This window comes from Podarcis bocagei, assembly GCF_964188305.1.
Source record: "Podarcis bocagei genome assembly, chromosome: 6".
NCBI lineage: Eukaryota > Metazoa > Chordata > Lepidosauria > Squamata > Lacertidae > Podarcis > Podarcis bocagei.
In genome coordinates this window covers 32,452,193-32,471,700 of record NC_138130.1, presented here as the reverse complement: position 1 = coordinate 32,471,700, position 19,508 = coordinate 32,452,193, and the positions used below count along the sequence as shown (strand labels likewise).

Genomic DNA, 19,508 nt, shown 5'->3' with positions numbered 1-19,508 from the left:
TAAACATGAACAAAGACAAGGTAATTAAAGAACATTTAAGGTGCTTCATTCTTTTGTGCAACTTTCCAGCCATGCATTTGTTTTAAACTGCCAGAATTAAAAGTTATGTGGGGCTGTGGGTAAAACCACAGAGCCTAGGACTTGCTGTTCAGAAGGTCGGCGGTTTGAATACCCGTGACAGGGTGAGATCCCATTGCTCAGTCCCTGCTCCTGCCAACCTAGCAGTTCGAAAGCACGTTAAAGTGCAAGTAGATAAATAGGTACCGCTCCAGCGGGAAGGTAAACGGCGTTTCCATGCGCTGCTCTGGTTCGACAGAAGCAGCTTAGTCAGGCTGGCCACATGACCCAGAAGCTGTACGCTGGCTCCCTCAGCCAATAAAGCGAGATGAGCACCGCAACCCCAGAGTCGGTCATGACTGGACCTAATGGTCAGGGGTCCCCTTACCTTTACCTTTACTCAGCCTCTGCTGCCACAAACTTTCAGGGGAATTCACAGAATCCAGCTATGAAGAAATACTTTGTAGAAATCTTAAGGGAAGCCAAGTCATTTTAAAATAGACCAGTCTCATTCTTCAAGGAAGTGTTGCATTTCTGTAGCTCAGATTAAGGTTTAAGTCATGGCATCCATGACTGGGAATGGGGAACCTCAGCACCAGGGACCAAATGTGGCCCCCAGGCCTCTCTGTACCTGGCCCTTGGAACTCTCCCAGGTCACACCTTTCACTGTTTATGCTTCTCAACCTGTTTTTGCCTGGCTGGAATGTGTCCTCAGACACCTCCAGCTTCTCTGGATAGAGGGTACTAAGTGATGTGTATGTGTAGGAGCTAGCCTCCTGTACAAAGGCTATATATATATATATATATATATATATATATATATATATATATGCATAAAGAGCCTCTTGCTCAACTTGAGAGGTTAACATTGCCAAGAAGCGAAATGCGTCTTTGCATCCATATTTATAAAACTACCCCTCAAACCCAGTTCATTCCAGTTATATATAGAAAACCGCAGCAGTCCAACTTTTCATGACTATGCTTTTCTTCTTTATTCCTTCTAGGACTTGGGACATGTTATCCTGGCCGTGCCTTATAAAACAAACTATCATGATATTTTTAGACATTCAGGGTTTTTACTTAGTAAAAAGATACTCAGATTTCAAATCCCATGATCTAAGTAGAACACACTATGCCCTCATCAGGAGGTTTGGGCTGGGTGTTCATCAGTATGCGGATGATACCCAGCTCTACCTCTCTTTTAAATCAGAACCAGTGAAGGCGGTGAAGGTCCTGTGTGAGTGTCCTGCGTAAGTGTCTGGAGGCGGTTGGAGGATGGATGGCGGCTAACAGATTGAGGTTGAATCCTGACAAGACAGAAGTACTGTTTTGGGGGGACAGGAGGCGGGCAGGTGTGGAGGATTCCCTGGTCCTGAATGGGGTAACTGTGCCCCTGAAGGACCAGGTGCGCAGCCTGGGAGTCATTTTGGACTCACAGCTGTCCATGGAGGCACAGGTCAAACCTGTGTCCAGGGCAGCTGTTTACCAGCTCCATCTGGTACGTAGGCTGAGACCCTATCTGCCTGCGGACTGTCTCGCCAGAGTGGTGCATGCTCTGGTTATCTCCCGCTTGGACTACTGCAATGCACTCTACGTGGGGCTACCTTTGAAGGTGACTCGGAAACTACAACTAATCCAGAATGCGGCAGCTAGACTGGTGACTGGGAGCGGCCGCCGAGACCATATAACACCAGTCTTGAAAGACCTGCATTGGCTCCCAGTACGTTTCCGAGCACAATTCAAAGTGTTGGTGCTGACCTCTAAAGCCCTAAACGGCCTCGGTCCAGTATACCTGAAGGAGCGTCTCCACCCCCATCATTCTGCCCGGACGCTGAGGTCCAGCGCCGAGGGCCTTCTGGCGGTTCCCTCATTGCGAGAAGCAAAGCTACAGGGAACCAGGCAGAGGGCCTTCTCGGTAGTGGCGCCCGCCCTGTGGAACGCCCTTCCAGCAGATGTCAAAGCGATAAACAACTACCTGACATTCAGGAGACATCTTAAGGCAGCCCTGTTCAGGGAAGTTTTTAACGTGTGATATTTTATTGTATTTTTGGTTTTTATGGAAGCCGCCCAGAGTGGCTGGGGAGGCCCAGCCAGATGGGCGGGGTATAAATAATAAATTTATTATTATTATTATTATTATTATTATTATTATTATTATTATTATTATTATTATTATTTTTCCTGTGACTCAGAGGCTAAGGATTGCTCTCATATCCAGCACCACACCAGCCTATAAACACCTCTGCTTTCAAACAAGCAAACAACACTCACAACGAGCTGTTCTCCCTTCTGTGACACTAAACATTATAGCTGCCCTCCTTGTCAAACCTATTACATTCACCTGACGTCAGTTTATTATCTCAGTTTATTATCTTATTAACTCAGTTTCTCCCACCAGCAAGCCTGTTTACTCATGATACAAGGCTGTGGTAACAAGAGGGGTGGAGGAGGCTGAGAATAGCCTTCGGTAAGCAGTGACTGGGGTGCAGAGGCACAGCACATCCAGCAATCCCATCCCTCGTCACCAGGTTTACTCCATAAAAGAAGTGACAGTACTGAAACAAGTTACAGAGAAAGGAGAATGAACTGGAAACTTGGGTCAAAGGGTACTTCCAGGTGTGGATGATTTAGTAAGCAACTGGTCATTGCTGTTCTACAAGCAAGCTAGCGACTCTGCTTCCATACTTCTGGAATCAAAATAGCATTGTGTAGTCAAGCAAGCAGTCATTCTTTCATTCCCAATGTTAGAAGGGATGGCTTGCATTGGAATTGTGGTGTGAGGGAAAGAGTTACATATTCCCTTCGCCTGCTGCAATGGGGGGGGGTGGATGGATAAAAAAGAAATGCCATTGGGAAAAGGGAGGGTTAAAATGATAAAGAGTTGATTCCTAGAGTTGAGAGGTGGACCACAAAAAGGAAATGCCTAGAGCAACTGTCTACAGACCATGCAATGCATAGGGTCCCAGGTTCAATCTCTGACTTCTCCAGATAGGGATGTGTACCAGGCTGACTAGACCCTGTCTAGTAGGTGATGAGCCTGGGAGACGTTCCACACCAATACTATTGATACGGTTTTTTAAAAATGGCTCCAGTTTGGTTTACTTTGCATGGAGGGTGCTTGAGACCTGATGGAAAAAGCAGCTAAAGAAGTCGGTCATCTCACCTGAGATGATGTTGCCAGTCAAATGCACTGGGTACAGCTTTCCACAATCTATTCAAGTCTTGCTCTAATCAAACTAGAAGAAGAGTTATGGAGCAAAAAAAAATAATAATCCTATCAGGGTGGACCACACAAAGTGTTCTCATACCAAGGATAGGAAATGAGGAATGACAGCTCTGCTACCTGCTATGAAGCTTTTGTCCAAAAGGGTCTAAAAACCTCTAGGCTTGCAACAAAAAAATGGTTCCAGTTGCGCAGATCCACTTTGCCTGAAATTACCGTATTTTCCCTTGTATAAGATTGTTTTTTCCCTTAAAAAATGTCAGGAATTAGGGGGCGTCTTATACATGGATACATCTCCATTTTCTTAAATCTGAGTCCCCCCAAAATAGGGGGCGTCTTATACATGGGGGCATCTTATAGACGGAAAAATACGGCACTTCTGCTGAATCACTCATAGTGTCAGCCAGATTCCAGAGGTCTGACTTCCCTGCTTTTCCTTCAATACCCCTGGTTCCCATTTCTTTGGACACCTTCCTGCTGAAGTAGAGGTCCCAGCTGGTTGCAGTGGTTCAAATGTCATTTTAAAGACTCTACTTCAGTTCCTACTTCCCCTGGTACTTTGCTAGCTGAAGCAGAAATCCTTATTCCAGTCACCAAGAAACCATTTGGTGGGCTGTCTCATGCTTGCTGTCTTCACAGTTTTCCTGCATGACCCAGGAATTCCAGAATGCCTCAGTTTCACTTCTTGAGGGCTGGGGAGAGAATACAATATCTTGCTGCCTGTCCTACATTCTGGATAAATGAGGCATGCTTGGCCCTAACACTCATTCAAGGCTTCATAGCTCTGAATTATCATTTGAACTGGGCCAATGTATAGTCAAGAGGACTTGTTTTACTTCGTACCACAATAACTTCATTTCCTTGTGTTCCGAAGCACCATCCATCTCTAGCATCTGCTTAACTGAAACCACAAAAGAAACAAAATGGAAAGGGAAAGCTGTAGGAAGCTTAATGGCCCAGGTCTTTTAAAACAGCAAGCAACTGGTTTGCAAACTTTCTATTTATAGAAAACATTTTCCACACAGGCCCCTGCTTGACAGTCATGGAATGCCAAGCGTCACAGAGGATTCTGGGGCATTTTCTAGGGTGCACATTTACTTCGCATAATATACTTGCCAGTATACTTTCACACCATGTGTATTTGAAGTGTGCCCCAGGATTCAGTTAAAACAAAAAACAAAAACTGTAGTTAACAGTACCACAGTGATAGGGAACATCCAACCCACAGACCTAGTTTTGGATATAAACAGTTCATTTTCTATCACAATTGCTTGTCTTAAATTCATCTTCAATGGTTTTTGAATCTCTAAAATATCCTATTATGATAGCTGTTACTAAAACAAAGGGTATACTCTGTGCTTTAAAAAGTGCAACCCATATAAATTATGTGAATCCAACAAATGCAACTATTTTGTGATTGCTAAATATGGTAGGGTGAAAGACTCACTCATCATCTCTGCAGACATTTGCAGAACTTCGCTGCAGTCTCACACTGACTGAAAATCTCTGCTCAATACACATACACCTTCTGAGATATCACCAGAACTTGCCCAAACATTATGTTTTTTTATTTCAGTTTTGCCACAGACTTAAAAACTAGAAGCTTACCTTTCTAGGTTTCCAATGAAAAGCTAAAAATCCTAGGATAACTAGTACCAAATTCTGTACTTGTTCAATATAACTGTAGAATCGAGATATCCATGTTGCCTTAATTTGTTTTCCACGGGTGACACACCGCTGTTCCTCCCAGGCTGAATGGTCACAGAACCTGAAAAATAAGAAAAGGGATCTCCTGGTAATGCTCATCTGTTGAACTTAATGAAAATACTGTAAAAATATCAGCTCTTTAGAATGCCACTTACAAGCTAGCCTACGCCAAAAGGATCAAAAGGGTGCAATTTCAACACTTCTTTGTTGGTACTGGGAAGTGCTCCCTTGGGTTGATAAACATTTGATCCAATTAATGAATTTAAGAAGAAACAAAAAGTACTTTTGAAGCTGCCAAGCCATTCCTCAGTTTGACAGGGAATTCAATGATGTGATTACTTTTAAATCAAGAGCCCTTTCCAGCTCCTAAAGTATTGCTTCTGGAAGTCAGTATCGGCAAACACCAAGAGGCTTCCTGTGGCAGCCTTAAACACTAGCTAAAGTATTGTAGGAAATCCTTTCCACAGACATTTCCGGATGAGTTGCTCTGAGAAGGAAGTGAAATCTCTTGAGCACATGAGGGTCAGGTGACATGCACCAATTTTAAAAAGGGGAAAGGAAAAAATATGAGTATATCGAAGTCTACTCTCCCATTTCAGTGAAAGTTACAAAACATATTTCTGATCTTTAGGAAACTGGGCACCTTTATTTTATATGTATGTACATATGTATATGTGAGGGACGCGGGTGGCGCTGTGGGTTAAACCACAGAGCCTAGGACTTGCCAATCAGAAGGTCAGCAGTTTGAATCCCCACAATGGGGTGAGCTCCCGTTGCGCAGTCCCTGCACCTGCCAACCTAGCAGTTCGAAAGCATGTCAAAGTGCAAGTAGATAAATAGGTACCGCTCCGGCGGGAAGGTAAACGGCGTTTCCGTGCGCTGCTCTGGTCTGCGGACAAACGCCGGCTCCCTTGGCCTATAGAATGTGATGAGCGCACAACCCCAGAGTCAGTCACGACTGGACCTAATGGTCAGGGGTACCTTTACCTTTACATATGTATATATAATACATGTGGAAATTGCAAAGTTCAAGGAACTGTCCAGATTACTGAACAACCAAGCATCACATTACAGAAAGCAATTCATTTGTTGTCATGAATTTGCTTCCTCTCTTGCCCTTAAACCCAGCATATCCAGTGATTATGTTAGGACTCCTATACCCAACTTAAAGAAAATACAATTTTTTACTAAGCAAATAAGTGTGTGCTTTAAATGCCTTATGGTACATGGCTGAGGGAGTGGCCCGGAACCCATCATTGAACAAGTGTCTGGCATCCCTGCCCCATGTTTCAATCCCAAACAGAGTTCTCAGTCTTCAAAAAGTTAGATTCACAGAGAATCTGACTTGTTTTCAAAACTAAAGCATTAAGAAGTCACTTCTCAGTTTCATCCCAGAACCCAGGTTTTGCAATTTGCCTTGGGACTCTGGCTAGACTTTTGTTTGGGAGTGAAACCAACAAAAGGATTCTGCACACTTTGCCCATGAACTAATCAATTTCAGTTCCTTGCTCTTGATAAGTTCAGTGTTCTCTAACTTGTGTACTGGAGCATATATTATCCAGGCGCTTGCTCCTGAAATTTAGCTGGAAGAAAGCAGCGTGAATGTTATCCACCAACAACTCTGTAGTAAGTCCATTCCTTCTATATATATTCCCCATCCATTCTGAAGGGACTCGACATTGCAGGAGGCCTGTAAGCTAAAATACACCACAAACACTGCATAAACCCTGACTGCACAATGATAAATGAAACAAACCTAAAGCTATAACCCATAACAGGCTTAGGGCAAAATTGCAAGCAAGGTAGGCAACAGTCATGTGTAACAGAAGCCCAAAAAGCCCAGCACTGCAGCAAAGAACTGTGGGAAAGGGGGTTACTTAACTCTTGCCATATTGGTCACCCTCCCAATTTGCTTTTACCACTGCATGATTCCAGACTCATGTCTGCAAAGTAAACCTGTGGTACAAGTATTTGGGGTGTTCAGGGAAAAGCAGCTGGCCTGCGAAGGGCTAAGAAACCTCCCTCACCCAACACTTTTCTCCTGCAAAACTACTTGATCACATTAAGTGCTCTGCAACAGGAAGTGGGCTGCTGGGCTACCTTCATATGCGCATGCCACATAAGGTGCCCCATGTGGTATGATTCTAACTGTGTGGAAAATTCCCTGATATGGCATGGGGCAATGTTCCATGATCAGTCAACCTGGCAAGCTGAACGGATGACTTATAGTCTGTTATATCAAGGAGAAATGGCCATTTTCAGGAGAGCAATGTGAATATGATTTCAAACACCATTTATTCAAATGAGTTTCCATTGTGCCTTAATATAATGAACAGAAGCAATAAGCACCAGTGCAGACTACTTGATGCTTACTTAGCATTTAAAACCACACTTCAAGCATTCTAAGTGCTCCACACACATTATCTCAGTGTGATCGCTCTCTCTAAAAGTAGGGCAGCATTATTATCCCTATATTGCAGGAGGGAGTTGGCTCCAGTTACAATTAACTCTCATTGAGTACCATTCCTTGCCTTTTTGCAAAGATTTTTATGTGTGTATTCTTTGTATAGCTTAAAGTTTCACAGGGTAAATCATCTCCAGCTCTCCCTGAATATGCTGTTGAAAAGTGCCAAAATGCACTTCGTAAAACATCAATGCCCTGATCAATAAATTAAATACCACATGCTGCCTTCACCCTGCCAAAGACAAGCTGCAAATATATCTGCAATGCTGCAGTGCAGATTTCCTTAAAAGTAAATGCTGTGGTTATTTACATTCCAAATACGGCACCTTGTGAAAAGTGGAGATAACCTAACTCTGAGAAAAAGGTTTCACACATTTTGGGGGAAGTTGCGTGCATTCTGTTTTTAAAATGCCTTTCCTTCTCTTTTGGAAATACCGTAAGCATCCCCCCCCCAACCAGACACATATGAACAGTATTTACCTGTTCATCTACTTTTTCCATTCAAATTCATACCAGTACTTCTTCCCTTTTGTGTTAGTCACCACTTTCTAAATTGCTGATTACACCGTGTGGATAGTACTGACAGGGTATGCACACAGATAGCTGCACTTGCACGTTGCTCCCCCCCCAACACCAATTACCCCCCCCCCCGGGCAAAAAAATGCCCAGTCAGGAAGTGCTGAACTGCACACAGTAAGGTAATTGCAAATTCTCAGCACATACTTTTGCAGTTTTCTGGATCTGTGCAAACCTGAGGGAGCAAAATAATATACACCCATACATATAAAGCTACAATCTCTGGTTCAGGAGTGCGTTGGCTGGAAAAGAAATGAATGCAGTTGTGCATTCTCAATACACTTTTCAGATTGCTGCACAATATCTGTGGCAGAAATATTTAGTGTGGTTTGCTTGTGCAGTTTTCTGGTTTGGGGACAAATCTGAGGAATCAGAAGAAGTACATATTAAATAGTTACAGCATGGTTGGAAATGAAATGAAAGCACTAAGGAAGTAATGGGCACGGAAAGGGGAGTAGCAGAAAGTGACAATTGATACAGACCCCCAAAACACCAAAACAAATAGTCTTTGACCCCAAGTTGAGAGGTTTGGAGTTCCACTTTCCCCAACTTGTTGGATTATCTCCCGATCAAGTAAACCTGAATTTACAGGGGCGAAGCATATAGAGATAGGTGGAGTTTGCAGGTGATGTAATGTGGCCTATGCACGACTAATGTAATGTGGACTAGGCTTTTGGAAGTACTTGAAAATTTTCAAGGTCAGCACAACCAATGGGGTGATCTATCCTCCTTCCCAGCTCTGAGTTGCAGTGGGAGGGGGACACCCCTGTTGCCCTAGCTTTGGAGACATTTGGGAAACAGCTTGATAGCTGCAAGATTCAGGGCAAAGTCTGGAGAAATCCCCACCCACTCAACATTCTGGGGAAGCATAAGAGATCTTAAAAGATGTACCGTACTTGCCAGGGCAACCATATCTATAGAACTCTGTGGCTATTAGCCTACAAATCACAGCCAAGGTGCTGCTTCAGTATATTATACTGCTACTAGGAGTGAAAGCTGCAAGTCACAAAACAAAAAGCACAACTTAAGGCAATGAATGCACTTGGTAGCATAAAACAATGTGACAGCAAAAATACACATCATGTCTCCATGACAGCTTCCGGCGCTGACACTGTGCCAATACAGAACAGCATATGTAAATTTCCAGAGTCAAGACAGGCAGTGCGTTTCCCAATCCTATTTATGCAAAAGCACATCATAGGGTGTGTAGTTGGGCTTACTCCCTAGTAACGGCACATTCTTCTGAAGCCTAAGGCTTACATACATTTCCCACAACATCTCTTTTTAAATCAAATTCCAAATCGCCGGCACCTTGCAGCCCTGATCCCTTTTCTGCCTGAATTTAATGTATTGCACAACCCAGACCACAAGACTTAGAATAAAAATAGAATACCAAATTAAAGCACTCCCACTGCCAGGATTTCAGCAATATCACAAGTGTGGTTTTCATTAGTAATGCAACAGTGTAGCCCTCCCTCCCAACGCATTCTTGCTAGGGATTATTAGAGTAGAAAGGTTAATGCAGAACAAACATGCTAGGACATTTACCAGGGAAGTTTTCCCTAATAAAAATGTTCCAGTCCTGCTATTTCCTCAATGCTTGATAGAATATTCTGGTTAGTGCTATAGAAGACATAAGGCTACGTCATGGTTCAAAAGCAAACCATGGAAGGGAGGGGGATTTCTGTGCGAGAGGACAGCGCATGCAAGTCCACAGCACAGTCCTATTCCCTTAAGTACAGTTGGAAGATTGGGAACATTTCATCTGCCCTAGGCCATACTACAGTAAGCACTTTCTGATTTAAACTAGGTTGTAGATGCTCTGTAGTGCTTCTGCCATTTTGCATAAAGTATATAATGAACCGTTGGATATTCAGACTCTAAACCAAGGATTGGGAACCTGTGGTCCTCAGGAATTACACAGTTGCCACCAACCCTGACCATTGACCATGCTGGCTGAAGCTGACAGGAGTCCAACAACATCTGGAAGCCACAGGTTCCCCCACCACTGCTCAAAGCATTCGCTCATTATTAATAACAAATGACTGTTCCATTACAGGTAAGGGCTCTGGTAGACAGCAGGTCCAAGATGAGGTGTTCAAGATGGACAATTCAATGCACAGCTCAAGCTGAAGCAAATTTAGATTGTTGTTTCAGCAAACAAGTTATCCCAGACTGAGCCTTTAATAGAGGCTGCTGGGTAGTTAGCTCTGGTGGTAGTTGCCACCAGTGGGAGCTGCTCCTCTGGTTAAAGGGGTCCTTAAAAAAAACCAGGGGGAAACAAAAACACAATCCCCCACTGCCATAAAGTTTCCCCACATTTGAGGAAACTGCAGGGACCAGCACACCAAAGTGCAATGGATGAGCCTCACCCTGGGAAAACTTCCTTCATGAACAATGTATCTTCCGCCACCAGGTTGAGTATGTGAACGTTGTCCTATCTGTTTTTGAATCCTATGACATGGGCAAGATACTTTTGATGGAGCTTCTGAGACCGGAGTCCTCAAAGGCAGAGGGGTGGCAATGTGACCTCCTTGGGCCTGGAAGGTTTTGGCAGAATGGCCTTCTGTGGTGGAGTTTCCAGCACAGTTCTTTCTGATTCTTCCTCCAGTTCCACAGTGGGACCCTGAGGTCATGACAGTGACTTTGCCCTGCATTATCCAATATAGCTCCTGTCTTTCAGGGCTTTTAAAACCAAATACTGAAGTGGATCTTTGGATCTACTGAAAGAAAAATGGAGCTAACTTGGATTTATGTTCTATATTACCTCAGAGTAATCAGAATGAAAGATGAGTGAATGTTCAACCATAAAACTTCTTCCCAACCAACAAAATTCCATGCTTTAAAGAATGATGCAACATCTATTCTGAGGTCCATCCAATAATCAGAGCTCAACTGCGAAGAGATCTTTGTTAAAGACTTCTGTCCCCAAATACAGCACTGGGCTAAACCTTGCTTGCATCCCTATCACAAAGTTGTCTTTCTTATTCCATAGGGGCAGGCATAAATTTCTGGAGCTGCTAAGATCAAATCTATAAAAGTTCTAGAAAATCATGAGTCTCAGCCATGACCCCAATCAATGATGTGAGCCAGAGCACTTTCTAGAGACTTATTTTATCTTGGACATATTTTTTTTTGCCATTTCATCTCTTCATTAGCAACAATGAATAGGTGCTGATTGAAGAAACAATGTTAAGCAAGCTTTGCAAAGTTTTATTTTGTTGCTTTGTTTAGCAAATACAAAATAAACATGCTAGACTAGATCACTCTCCAGGGCAACAGAAAAATTTCCAATGCAAATAACCCTAATTTGCATGGTTGTTCCCCCTCCCCCCATAAAACACACATCACTGATCCCAGTGCTGCCACAGACTGCTTCTCTGTGTGGGGGTAGGAAATGGCTGAGGGAGAGTCCACAAGTAGCAGGAAGTGTCCGTGCAGGAATAAGGATACCTGACTGATATACTGATTGCCTAGGTAACTATCTCTCATTCCTGGCTCCTCACTCTAGCCAATCAACTCTTTTTGAAGGCTGAGCCACAGCCTCAGCAATGACCTGAGAGAAGCGCAGTGACCCTTACATGAGCAAGTTCTTAAAGCCACAAGAATACTTGTGGGCACTGACTTGCAAAAAGTAGGAAGTTTAAGGGGAAAGACATAGGACCAAGCTCTGTATTCTTTTCCCAGCTTCCAGAATTTCCGCTGATGCTTGCTTTCCAGTTAAATTCCTAACACAACCCACTGAATATTCTTATGGTTATACAGTGGTACCTCTGGTTAAGTACTTAATTCGTTCTGGAGGTCCGTACTTAACCTGAAACTGTTCTTAACCTGAAGCACCATTTTAGCTAATGGGGCCTCCTGCTGCTGCCACACCGCCGGAGTACGATTTCTGTTCTCATCCTGAAGCCAAGTTCTTAACCTGAAGCACTATTTCTGGGTTAGCGGAGTCTGTAACCTGAAACGTATGTAACCTGAAGCGTATGTAACCTGAGGTACCACTGTACTCTATTTTAAAAAGAACATCACAGAGTTTCTATATTTTGCACTGCAAGTGTTCGAACACAAATTGCACACATTATTCTTATACCTTCCTTCTAGAGATGAGAAATAGTGGCCTGCCAGTGTCTTTATATGTCTTGTGAGTTTATAGTGTATAAACACCTTGTGTGTTTATACTGGAGGTGAGATTTGAACTAGGACACAGACATTAATCTGCACCACCTCTTTGTTAAGAGGCATGTGGTGGGACAACACCTCAGGCCTGGGTCCTCATTTCCTCCATGTTGTCCTTGGGACACGCTCCCTAATCCAGGGGTAGCCAACCTGGTGCCCTCCAGATGTCATTCAACTGCAATTCCCATCACACCTGCCCATTGGCCATGCTGGCTGATGGGGGTTGCAGTTCAATAGCAACTGGTATCCCTGTCCTGTCCTATATCCCTTCACTTCACACCAGTGTGGGCCTACACCTTCCTTGAGTGCTTTTGCCTGGCTGAAGCGGGTCCTTGAACCCTGATCTTGTCTCTTGACTACAGGAATGGAGAGGAGTGGGGTGCACACATACATGCACTTCCGACTGTTGCATAATGCAGCCTACTATACAAAGGCAAGTGACTGCCATTATCTGGCTCACTTTTGCCTCTGCTCCCCCTGAAAGGTTCCCACAAGGGAATGAAGGCCTCAGGTTCCCCACCCCTGGCCTATGCAAACAAAAGTGGCCATTAGCATTCATCATGTCTGGAAACCAGACAAACCCCGACCCAAGTGCCAACTGTTTGCATTATCCCCCTGGCTTTAAAAGGTGCTCTGAAGTAGGCGAGACAAAGAATTGCTGAGGAAACAAAACCAACACAGTTACGTCTTCTGTGCAGTGACTGCACGCAAAGTAGCAAATCATGTTTTCTGCCTCATTAATGGATTGGCATATTACTATAATAAATATCGCTTAAAATGTTATGCTTCAGTACTACCAATGGTGATCTCCGCACATCTCAAGAATCAGGATTTGATTTCTTTTACATATGTGCAATTTTCACTAATTACTACATACAGGAGTAGAAGCATTTGATTCTTGAACAAAAATGTGGGGCGTGCTCCACTAGGGAGAAATAATGGCAAAAGAAAATAATCTTAAGGGAGTTTATTTTGTGCGCTAAAATAAAATGTGGAGGGTGAACTGCTGCAAAATAAATTAAGATCAGCATTAGCAGCCAGAGCACCTGGGAGGCTAAGGGAGAGGTCTAACCTTTGTTCTTCCCCATTGCTGCTGCCAAATTCCTCTAGAGGAGAGAGACAGCTTCGGTCCAGTATATCTTAAGGAGCGTCTCCACCCCCATCGTTCTACCCGGACACTGAGGTCCAGCGCCGAGGGCCTTCTGGCGGTTCCCTCATTGAGAGAAGCAAAGCTACAGGGAACCAAGCAGAGGGCCTTCTTGGTAGTGGCACCCACCCTGTGGAATGCCCTCCCACCAGATGTCAAAGAGAACAACTACCAGACTTTTAGAAGACATCTGAAGGCAGCCCTGTTTAGGGAAGCTTTTAATGTTTGATGCATTGCTGTATTTTAATATTTTGTTGGAAGCCACCCAAAGTGGCTGGGGAAGCCCAGCCAGATGGGCGGGGTATAAATAATAAATTATTAGTAGTAGTATTATTAGACAAGGGAACCATCTAGCCAGGGGGAAAGACCCCACTATATAAGTATATAAAGCATATGTCATTGAAGATAATTGCTTACTTCTAAATTTAATATATAGCCCTTAAAGTAAATATAAAAAAGGACTGCGAAGTCAAGGTGACTTACAAATAGCCAGTGCTATTTTTCTAGAAAAAGAGGTGGAGGAACTCACCATGAACACCTCCCTTGTTCTCTTATAATGGCAATGGTGCCCACCTGAGAGGTGCCGGAACTGAGTTCTGATAAGTTCGGGCTGAAAGAAAGCCCTGCGATAGCTGTGTTACATCACATCACATCAGACCATGTCCACCCAGCTCTTGAAAACTCAAGCAAGCTCTCCAGGGTCTCAGGCAGGCATTTCCCAGCTCTGCTGGTAGACACCAGGGATTGAACCTGTGAGTTTAGGCATGCAGGGCTAATGCTCTCCCACTGAACTACAGGCCTTCCTCAATACATCTAACCCAAACAACACAGTGAACAAAAACAAAGACCCGCATGAAATAAATTAATATCAACTTACACCAGTAGCAGCAAAATCATTTGGGACACCAATGCTGGTTTAAACAAATCAAGCTTAGGAGACTTACCCCCAATGCTTCCAGGTGCTTGATAAATACAAAACAAGAGTGGCTTGTGTAAGATTTCAAAAATAGGAGACTCCTCTAACACCTCCTTAAGCATAACACATGAACTAGCATGCCACACATGACTAGGGCTGCAGACACAGGAGTACAGGTAAACTTATGGAAGCAGCTCTAGAGTTCAGAGAGGCTGTCATGTGGTCAGGAATCCCATGCCAGAGAGAGAGGCCTGAATACCAATAGCATACCAAGCCAACGAGACCCTGTCAGTCACCGTGCACCCAATCCTGGGATGGAAATTCTGACAGTGCTACCTGGCTTGTCAAAATGCCAAGACAATAGATATTTTGCCTCAGTCTATACTGCGATCATCCGCTCTGGCCACTCTTGTAGCTATGCTCTCTAGAATATGAAAAATTGCTTTTGCTCTCTATTTGAAAGAAATCATGTGTCATTGCCCATCTAGGCATAAATATACAAGCTAAATTTACACCAGATCAGGAAACTAAAAGGACTTTCTTAACTGTTGTGAAACTAGGAGACATAAGTAGAAATGTGTTTCTTCTTTGAGCCTTAAGATGAATGGCTCTAAATCATTATTGTTCCATTACTGGATTTTCTCTGAAAAAAACGGAAACCAGCACTTAAACGATTGGAGTTCTTAAAAGCGACACTCCTTGACAGAGGAAGTTTAGAAAGCTTTTTGTGTGTGCACTAACAACAGCTTACAATCAAATGACATGCTAGCCTACTTTTTAATGGTCTTAGTAATTCTAGGTAATCCTGAATTCAGAGAGAGCTAAGATTCCCACAGTTCCCTGCAAAGAGGGATTGATTGTTAAACCACTCTGGGAATTGTAACTTTCTGAGGAGAATAAGGGCCTCCTAACAATTCCCAGCACTCTTAACTACATTCCTCAGGATTCTGAGCCATGACTGTTTAAACTGGTATGATACTGGTTTAAATGCATAGGGCAGATGGGGCCTAAATCTCACTTATTATGACCCAAAATGGAAGAGAGAGGTGCAGAGAACTTCTGGCGCAGAGAACGAGGAGTTAATAAAATTACTACAGTGACTTAGCAAACAACAGATTTCTGGAAAGGGACACCAGATATCCCCAAACAGCCCATTTTCCCACTGAAGGGCAATTGTGACTAGAGAAGATGCCGAAACAATTAAAAGCCCCAAATACACACAAGTGGACACACACACACTGCTTTCCCAGTGACAACCACTCTTCAAATAGGGCATGGAGGCAACATCTATTTCCTGCTGTCACTTCCTAGTAAACCTTTCCACTTCTAAATGAGCTCATTTTAAAAGATCCCCCCCCCGCGCTTCAAATTCTATAATCACAGACACTTCAAGTCAAATTAAATATATCTACCTATGTCTATTATTAGTTTGAGCATTAGCTCTTATTGAATAAATACATCTGTACAGCTGAAGAAATATTCTGGTGTGAGGGAGCAGGACAACGTGTTTAAAAATTAATCCCTGTACTCCAGCTTTCCCTGAAATAACAATAATGTACTGATCACTTATAAGATAATTGTTACAGGCAACTTGCTAAGGACAAACCAACAATCTGAAATACTGTACGTCATGGGAATCAACGTGTTACCAAAGAACTGCAAGATCTAAAAAGAGACTCTCATGGGTTTGACTCTTTGACTTCAGAAATACAGAGCCTCCCAAAGGGCTGAATTACTACCAGGCACAATAACAAATTTACAGTCTTAATAACAAGCAGCTGGCCACTCTCTTATCTCTAACATGGCTACGGAGGATTATATAATACAGGAAACTAGTGAATGGACATGCCTGTTTTGCTTCCCTCCCCTTCGCACAAGCCGTTAGCTGTGCAATACTCTGTAAGCCATTCTGGGCAGCCATGAGGCTGCTTAGCAAAAACACCAGCAGCACAGAGACTGACATCATCTGATGAAAAGCAATGAAATATGAAATCCTGCTCTTTACTAGCCTATTCTTTTATTTGTACCCAACAGGCATTCTTACCTCGAGACTTCTAATAGCAGTCAGAAGATGATCATGCTGAGCAGAACCTCTGCAGTTCCAGCCTCTACTCACAATCGAAAAACATCCTAGTAGACCCATTTGGTGCGTTTTTCCTGCTGCTGCCTGAGCCGTTCTATCTGAAATCCAACTAATATGAGAACCTACTCCTAGACTCGGGGCTGTTTGATATGTGATGAATTTCCCTCACCAACAGAATTTCTGAAAATGATAATAAAGAGGCAAGTGGGGGAAAGATGATCAAATCCAATCTATTGCCACAGCTCTATTGGTTCTCAAATCTATCCAGCATATTTGTGGTTCGAACCATTACCTTCTCAACTAAAAGGTTTCCAGACCCTTTATCATTTTGATTGCCCTCCTCTGCACATGTTCTACCTTGACAATATCCTTAAATTATGGCAACCAGAAGTAGACACAGTACTCCAAGTGTGGTCTGACTAAGGCAGAACAGAGCTAGGTACTACAACTTCCCTTGATCAGGACACTAAACTTCTGTTGATGCAGCCTAGAATAGCATTAACTTTTTTAGCTGCTGCATCACACTGTTGACTCATGTTAAGCTTGTGGTCTACTCAGACCCCAGATCCTTTTCACATGTACTATTGGCAAGCCAGGTGTTCCCCATCTAATATTTGTGCAGCTGGCTATTCCTGCCTATGTGTAGAATCTTAATTTGTTCCTATTGAAATTCATTCTGCTAGCTTGGGCCCGGTTCTCCAATCTGTTTAATTCATATTTAATCCTAATTCTGTCTTCTGCAGCATTAGCTAACCATCCCAGTTTGGTGTCACCTGCAGATTTGATGAGCATCCTCTCAATTCCATCATCCAAGTCGTTTATAAATAAAAGGTACAACAGGATCAGGACAGAACCCTGTGGCACCTTCGGGTTCGGTCATTCAACCAGCTAAAAAAAAAATCACCCTTACCTTGTTCACCCTACAGTTTCCTGCCATAAGTACATATATTTATGGTTGCTATGTTCATTATTTCCACAAACATGTTGAACAAAACATACTTCCTTCTAAAGTCAACAGAAAAACTCCCACAGATTTTAAAGCAAACACAAAACTTTACAAATGATGGGATGAACACAACAGTGTAATCCAAACTAGTTTACCTGGGACTCTGCACACCCAGCTGAAAGTACAGTACTGCTAATATCTGCAAGTATGCATTTCATACCAACTATGAAGATTTTGTGTGTTTGTAAGCATTTGGTTTCTATCAAAATCCAAAGATGACACCTGCATTCAGCAACCACTGATGCGTGTTTTGTAACATAACCTGTAACATAATCCTTTTAGATAACTTTGTTACAAACTGCCAGTTTCTGTCAGGAAAACCAGCTGCAAAAAGCACACAATGCTTGTGCTATTTAAACTTAAAATGGATGTATTTTGCATTGTACTCCAAATGAAGTGTCCTAACAGGCAAAATTCATTGAATCCATAATAAGTGCTTTTACTTGCAAAATGTACGAATGAGTAGCTAGCTATCCCAGTCTCAGGATCTGCCCTTTTCAGAAAGAGCATCGCTGTCACTATCTGTTTGTTTGTATGCTCCCCTTTTCTGAAAGACTATGTCCAAAGAGGCTCACAATATATTAAATGAACAGCAATAAAGTTAAATGGCACAATCAGGACTGAATTCCAGAATCTGCTTCTAGTGTGCAAAGCTTAGATTTGGAACATCTGGAACTAAGCAGTATATTCAGTATTTTCTTCCTCTCCTTCACCATCTAGCAATCGTAATCATGTCCCTGCCACACATGCCTGTATCTATGATGCTGAGTTTCCAGTCAGAAGGCGTTAACTTTAAGGTTGCCATTTTCCTCTCAAACTTGTACACCTCACACCCAGTTCCTCCCTTCCTCCTCCTCCTCCTCCTCCTCCTCCTCCTCCTCCTCCTCCTCCTCCTCCTCCTCCTCCTCTCTCTCTCTCTCTCTCTCTCTCTCTCTCCCACCCCATCCAGCGGCTCTGCCTTAAAAAAAAAACAGGTTGGTGTTAAGAAATTCTACAGGTGAGCTTTCCCAATAAGCACGTTCCAATGCTAGTGAATGCTGCACCCCTAGAATTTCTGCATAGCTGTTAAAAAACACAGATTCAAGGAAGGGAGATGCAACCCTTAGCTTGGTTTGGGTGGGTGGTTTGGACAAGGGGGTTAGGGTGGGTGAGCAAAGCAACCAGGATGGCAGCCCCTAACATATACATCATAGTCAGAAAAAAGTAGGCACCTGTATTTGAGTGGAAATTCATTTTTTAAAAAAAAATGAAGCTGTGGTTAGAAAAGTAGTAAAGAGACAATGCAGCCTCATGAAGGAAGCCTCTGATCTGCATCATCTATGGCAAAGGATGCCGCTCCCCAGAAGTGACATATACTCAAGGGTTGACACTGAAAAATATGTTGGTGCACTGGAACAAGCAGAGCTTGTGAACAATGAACACCCTAGTCAGAGCCAGTGAGAACATTTTCTTACAGGCTTTGTCAGTGCAACTAAATGCTCACACCAACGGCCTACATAGGTAAGCAGCATAATGTCAGAAGTGTTGCTCATGGAAGGTCACAGCAGCTGCTTCTGTTCAGAGAGATACCCCCCTTGAGTGTAAACTGCTCATGTGAAACTGCCTTATTCCAAGGTCAGGTCAACTCTACCTTGGCTGGGCTCAGAACAACTGTAAAAAAAACCAGGGAGGGTCAAAGCAGCTGTGAGCTCCTGTCTGGGAGTCTGTGCACTCTTGGGAAGCCATAGTTTGGGTTCACCACGTTGTGTGAATCAGATTTATGCTCAAGCTAAAACTGGATAAGGAATTCTCACTTTCCATATTCTAAATTTCTATTACCAAACATCACTCTCAAGACAGAATGCTTTTTCCCTGGTTGCTTGCCCTTTTTTAAACAAGAGGCAATAATATATAATAATACATATATTTGCACTGCAGTAAACTGGAGAGATCCCAGGGGCCTAGTTGCCATGGTCCCCTCATATCTGGCACATAAATATTTTTTTTCCAGCATGGCACAGATGGCACTTTTAAATCTGAGGCTGACACCTAAATATATGTAGTATTTTTACCACTCCTGTGTTACAAAATCCCAGTCATATTTCCCTTGCAAGAAATGCTACCTTGGAGGGAAAGGAAGGATTCATTCTCTTGAAAATAATCCCTACAAAAAG

At 43.1% G+C, this 19,508-nt stretch overlaps 1 protein-coding gene across 15 annotated transcripts in view; it reads right to left on the bottom strand.

Moving 5' to 3' along the window:
• The window catches only part of INPP4A (inositol polyphosphate-4-phosphatase type I A), a 97,039-nt gene that overhangs the window by 50,462 nt on the left and 27,069 nt on the right, over window positions 1-19,508 (bottom strand). For 14 of the 15 annotated variants that reach the window (XM_081197552.1, XM_081197551.1, XM_081197541.1 and 11 more), the window contains exon 2: window positions 4,878-5,048. The gene's annotated coding sequence lies outside the window, so the exon portion shown is untranslated. The remainder of the gene's footprint in view (window positions 1-4,877; window positions 5,049-19,508) is intronic. The other variant, XM_081197548.1, reaches the window with a different exon arrangement.